The sequence below is a fragment of the Coturnix japonica genome, chromosome 1 (genome assembly GCF_054131305.1).
Source record: "Coturnix japonica strain WE chromosome 1, WE-NBRP24, whole genome shotgun sequence".
Classification (NCBI taxonomy): Eukaryota; Metazoa; Chordata; class Aves; order Galliformes; family Phasianidae; genus Coturnix; species Coturnix japonica.
In genome coordinates, this window is record NC_140663.1 from 162,040,705 (window position 1) to 162,047,074 (window position 6,370).

General features: G+C 40.4%; 1 long non-coding RNA gene across 1 annotated transcript; it reads left to right on the forward strand.

Moving 5' to 3' along the window:
* Positions 1-2,393: 2,393 nt before the first annotated feature.
* On the forward strand, positions 2,394-5,704 carry LOC107308339 (uncharacterized). Its single transcript, XR_001552752.2, has 4 exons — positions 2,394-2,521; positions 4,403-4,498; positions 4,738-5,297; positions 5,558-5,704. It is a non-coding gene; the product is annotated as an uncharacterized LOC107308339 (long non-coding RNA).
* Positions 5,705-6,370: the final 666 nt, after the last annotated feature.

The window sequence follows — 6,370 nt, forward strand, 5'->3', positions numbered from 1 at the left end:
AAAGGGAAGAACATGTGGAAACACATTCATTCATTCATTCAACTGAAAAATCAAAATATTTGGGATAGCATTCATCTCTCTTAGGTCTGGAAATTTCCACTTATGTATCTAAATGTGAGTAACACCCTGGGCTCCTCTGAAGCGAATAGTAAGAGAGATATGTTTTCTGAGGATATATTATTTTTGTTCCTTGTTATTGTTACTGTTATTTTTCCCTTACTTCTGTACAAAGCATATTCTAAATTATTTGATGCTCTGGGAGACTGCAACTAAACAATCTTAAAACATACACTGTGGAGAGACTGAGTCCTCTGCTGGGGCTCAAATAACCAGAGTAGCTGAGGTGGGAAGACATCTGGAGATCCTCTTGTCCAGTACCTGCTCCAAGAAGGGTCTCCTATATGTTGCTCTAATAAATCAGTGAATCTTTTGGAATACAAATGCCTGGTCTTTTCAGGCATGAAGATCTGTGCTTTGCTCTCATGTAACATCACAAGTGCACAGTAGAAATGTGGAAGCGGAAAGCAAATAATTTCAAGTGGCATCATGATTCCCTGGACCAGAAAACAAATTTAGCAATAGTGAAAAAGAGTTAGTTAAAAAAAAAAAAAAAAAAAAAAAAGAATGGTGAGTGGGGTGGGGAGGAGACAGGAAAGGATACAGAAAAGTCATAAGTCATCCCGTGTCATGGCTTGGTAGGAAAATGTTTTCACGCTTAAGTCTACTGAAACTACTCGGAAGCTCCACCCAATGTAGTGTCTGTATTTTACCAATAATAATTGAAATGGAACACACCAGCCTTTACTTATCCTGCCTAATGAATGTTATCATGTGGGAAAGGTAAATCAGTAACAGCTGAGATCAAACATACCAATCTCCTTGTGAGTATACAATGCTCTCATTTATATAAAACTTTATAATATAACTGCACTTCTCATTTAAGTGCAGTGTGTGAAACACTGCCCAGTACAAAAGAACTTCTCTCTTTTCTCCATGCTGTTTGAAAGGGTAGCCCAAATGAATTGCTGGAATGACCATCGAAAGGGCTACTCATTAGTTATGTCTGTCCTTGGGTATCAGCCAGATGTGAGCTAACAAGACCACAAAGTGCTGTTGGTATTGGCAGCAAAGACAGGGTTCATCATAGTACCTCTTGTCTAGACTAGGGATGTAAAAGGAAATAGAAAACAATTCTACAACTATACGTACTTGATGTTCCATCCCCCTTTTCTATAGAAATAAAATAAAATAAAAAAAAAGTAAGACTGTTGGAATTTTTCATTTTTATTTGGGAAAGACAAATTTGGAAACCAGAGTGACTCATTCTGGAAAGAGTCTGACTGGCATGTGATAGCCAGCTAGCTGCAGAGAGTTAGGGCTGTAGGAAGAGTCTGAAGTAGGCATGTGGATTCAGATTTTAGTGTGTTTTAACTCTTAATATCCTCATCACTCAGTTTTCTTTATTCACTATGTAGGGATAGGAAAGCCTCCCACAGTCTATTTGATCACTAGCAAGCTGATGTATATCAACAGGTCCATAGATACTGTGAATAAAATCTTCAGCTTTAGGAATGTATCACAGGTCCATTGCCAAATATGTTGCACAAATGTCCGTCCAGTTAATTCTGTAGCCCATGCACCCTAGAGGGAAAATTCATACCAACTCACTGTTTCTGACTCGTTTTTGCAGGTGCAAAACAATTGCTTTTCTCAGAAGATCATCCAATACTGTATATAGCACTGGTTTGAATGGAGACCCACCCACTCTTTACATAAATTCTTTTCTCATTTCCAGATGCTGCACTCACCTCCTAGCCCACTCAGGCTTAGACAGAGAGGTGATAGCTGACCCAAAGCTATAAACTGAAGGAAAACTGAGAGTCTTTTTTCAGAATTTTCCCAAAAATCTGATCACACCTATTAAAGGTGGTGTGTTTTTTTTTTTCCTATCAGTGACTTTGACCTTAAGCTTAACAATTATTGTTCTCTTCCATCTCCTTCCCATCTGTAGAGTGCTGACATCACTCTCTTCCATCCACCCTTTATTTCTATTGAGAAGGGTAGGCAATAAATTTCTTCAGCTATCATGGCTGCCCTGAAAGACTCTATCTTACAGCCATCAGCATTTACCCATTACCTCAGGTTCATACTAGTAAAGCGAGAGGAAGAATTCACAATCTGCATTCCAGCATCTTTTAAATTTCCTACTAATGCACATTGTCAGGAGGATAAGGGCTCATGACAGTGTACTTTACCACCACCACCTGCTTATAGAGAAACCATCTTTTCTTGCACTTCAATTTCCTGACTTATATGTTGTTTTCCACTTTCAATTCCATCTCACCCCTCAGATGGTATTTTTTTTTCATAATTTTTTCATTCTCATGCTTCAGTTTCAGAGTGCTACCATTCAGGCAAAGATGTCAAGAAGAGTTCTCTATACTGGATGTTTACCACTTGAACTGTTGGACTTCTCCCAGAGCAGAATTACATAGAATCATAGAATCACAGAATTACTCAGGTTGGAAAAGACCTCTGCCTCTTTCTTGGCCCTCTCTCCCTTTTTGATCTTTGATTGCCTTTGTTCAAAAATCTGTTTATGTGATCTATTAAGGACTATCTCTTTGATAGCTTCCAGACCCCCTCACTGTGTAAGCAATTATCTAATGAGGTAATTGAGGTGCTCTATAAAACTGCACATCCCTAAATTGGCCCCATAAGATTCAAATTTGTGCTGAATCATCAGCCCTTTGCATACCTGCACGCACACAAATAAATAAAAAGATAAATAAATAAAATCAAGATTTCATGATTTTAAATCTTCTAACACTCCAAATTTCAGTTTGGCACAAAGACTGGAAAGTAAAAGAAGCAGGCTTGAAGTCGATTGTTTTACAAGAATACACAGCATGTCTCCTAGCTGAAGCAGGACTCGCAAGTCATCCAATCACTAAAGCAATGAAGAGCAGGAGGTTTCCCTCACATAGGTGTCTTATGGAAAGAGATGGCAGAACAGAATGGGAAGGCTTTTGATAACAGCTGGAGTAAAGGGTAGAACAGAAAAGTAAAAGTACAATCTATTCACTCCTGCAATGAAATCTTAGTCTGGCTCCCAACTTGCATGTTAACAACTCTTGTGCCAGATATTTTTCTGCTTCACAACTGCTTGATTTTCACTTAGGGCTTTGCACATGATTGAATCTATTGAGATTGTGCTTTGGCCTTTTGTTTCTAAAATGTTTTTTTATTCATTTTATACACATATTACCCATTATACTCAGGGCCTGGCATTGTAATCAATGTGCAACCTGTATTTAGGAAATTCTTTGGTTTGTTTAAGTAATTAATGTAATCCCCATATGGTGTCCTGAGAATCCATATATGGAAAAATCATCCATCTTTTAATCTGCTCTGAAACTACACTTTATCTGATACTTTGGTGTGTTTAGGACATTTTTTTTCTTGCCTGTCTCAATTCTCATTCTTTCTGGACAAATGCCAGATGTCTTGCAGGAAAGCATCTCTGCATGAGGATAAAAAAACATCTTAAAACTTTGGAATGGTCTGGTTAAGGTATATAAGCTAAAGCCAAAAGGATCTCTTCAGCCTTATTGTTTTTTACATTCAGTCACATGTCAAGACTTGTTAAGTCAGGTTTGTGTAACTACCTTTTGTTCTCTGTATTAGCTACAATGATGACAAGAAAACAGTTCTCTCAACTATTCACATCTTATTCTCAGGTCAGCAGAAGAGAGCGGGACTTGGAAATACATTTTCAGAGATGTAACAAGTACTAAGCAATGATTTTGCATAATTTCTTTGTTTATAAAAAACTACAGATTAGGACTGATTACAGATTTTCTAGTCTTTTGTTGAATTTTGTAAATAGTAATACCTAAGAAAAAGATATATTTTCTTCCTAAATATGTCTTAATTATATATTTTTTTCAAATTAAATTGACTTCCTGCCAATTTTGTTTTCAGATTCTTCCATATGGCTGTTAAATGAAAATGCATACGTCTGTAGAGTTCAAAGAACTTTAACACTGTGATGTAACTACATCTTTCTTGACAGTGTAGAGCTACACATGCAAAGGTGTTTTTTCTTCTGCCTTATCAAAAATGTCCCAATCTTCTGATCTCCTCACCAATGTGTTATTTAAAAAGCCCATTATAATATTGGTTAGCTTCCAGTCAGCAGGGCTCTACTCAGTCTCCTAAAACCTTTGGCAAATTGTTGAGAAGAATACAAACATAACATCTGCTAACATCTTAAGTACTCTGGAGTGAATCCCATCAGGCCCAATGAAGTAATGAGCATTCTAATCTAATCACCTACAATAAAATGTTTCTTGCCTATTGACTATTTTTAATTATCTATACATATATTTTTGCCTTCCAGATGCTGGTGGTGGCAAAGGGGAAAGACTGAGTGGCAAACTAAAAGCTTTGCCTGGAACAAGTGAGCCCGATTAAAGCAGCGGCAATAAAGAAAAAGGCAAGTGGGCATCTTACATATTGTGACTTCTCAGACAAGGCCAGGTCGGGAAAAAATATCTTAAGAATCGAAATGTGGTATCTTCTCCTTCAGTGATCTTTCTAGTCTGCATTGCAAAGAAGAAACCTTTCCAGATGTGTCATGTTAGAAAGCAGTCTGGTGTTTGATTAGAGGTGTTTAAAACCAAGGCTAAAAGGACTTGCAGATAACTGTTTCAAATGTACTTGTTTAAATCCCAGATGCTTCCTACATAGACCCGCTTGGCCCACAAGCAGAAAGACCTAAAACTGCAGCAAGGAAAAGAACAGAGGAAGATGACTTTGCTGACGAAGAACTGGGAGAGGATTTGCTTCCAGAATAATGCGTGGTCTACTCAAAATCTTTTCTCCTTCTAAAATTTCTAGCAATGAAAATGCCTCTTTGAGATGGTTTTGTACCAGGTTTTAATGAAATGAAATAATTGTTGAAACACTTTGTGTTTGTGGTACCATATATTTAACACTTTTGAGTTGGAGTTACAGTGTGTTTTACGATTGGTTATTTTGCTTCTTCATTAGAACTGCAAAAAGCAAACTAAATCAATCAAGAAGACGCTGGCAGTTGAGGGGCGGGCCTTCCATGAGCTCCCAGCGTCCACCTGCCATGGTGATGTGGAGGCAGAGTCACAGAGGGTAGAACGGTGGAACCCCCCCTGCAGGTATATAAAGGGCAGTGCCAGTGAGCCGGCAGTGCCAGTGAGCCGGCAGCCCAGAGCAGAGCGGACAGCGGCAGAGCGAGCAGCAGCAGAGCAGGAGCTGAAGTGAGAAGGGAGGGGAAACGCAGGGGCTGCAGTGAGAAGGGGTGGGGAGGAGCAGGGGCCGAGGGGAGAAGAGATAGGGAGAAGCAGGAGCCCAGGTGAGAAGGGATGGGGAGAAGCAGGGGCTGAAGTGAGAAGAGATAGGGAGAGGAAGGGGTGGATGGGCACGGTGTGGAAACACTGTGAGTGTAGTCCAGGCGCTTCTGCTCCCATTCGCATCACCCGTGAGCGCGGGTGGTGGAGGAGGGTTTGTTGTCTTCTAGGCCAGGGACACGGACACGGCTGGAACACGGCATGCTCCTGGTGTCAGCCCTGCAGCTGTCAGTGCGTGAGGAGAGCGCTGCACCTCCGGCCCTCGCTGCTCTGTGACAGTCTCCGGGTCTGCCTCCCAATAAAGCCTGATTCGTGAATCCGTTGCTTGGTGCCTCTCCTTTGTGTGGTCCCTCTTATGACATCGAAGCGTCTTTACACGTGTGTGCCTGTGTGTGGTGTGTGCGCTTGTAGACACGGACAAAGCGTCCCCATGATACACGCCGAGACCAAACCTCTGTTTATTTGACACCCTTCCCTGTATCCAAGAATCTCTGCACTGACAGCACAATGAGCTCTGAGGTCACAGAACCGCAGCGCCCTATGACAGCCCGTGAGCCTGTATATTTAATGTATATTAAAATATACACATGAATGTATTGGCTTTAATGGCTTGTATTGTTGTACACAAGGGTATCTTCCTAAGTTGGACATACAAAAACGTAACAGTTTAAAATGTTCTTAGCTAGAGGTATCACAGAATCACAGAATCACAGAATTATCAAGGTTGGAAAAGACCTAGAAGATCATCCAGTCCAACCATCACCAAAACTTCCCAGTTAAATCATATCTCTCAACATGTTCTTAGCTAGAGGTATCGCTCCTTTAAATAGGGTTATTCCAAGCTTGGGTTACTTTTGCAGCATCTTGTTTTATTCACAGAGTCATAGAATCACAGAATTGTAGGTGTTGTAAGGGTCATCTAGAGATCATCGAGTCCAATCCCCCTGCCAATGCAGGCTCCGTACACCATGTCACACAGGTCG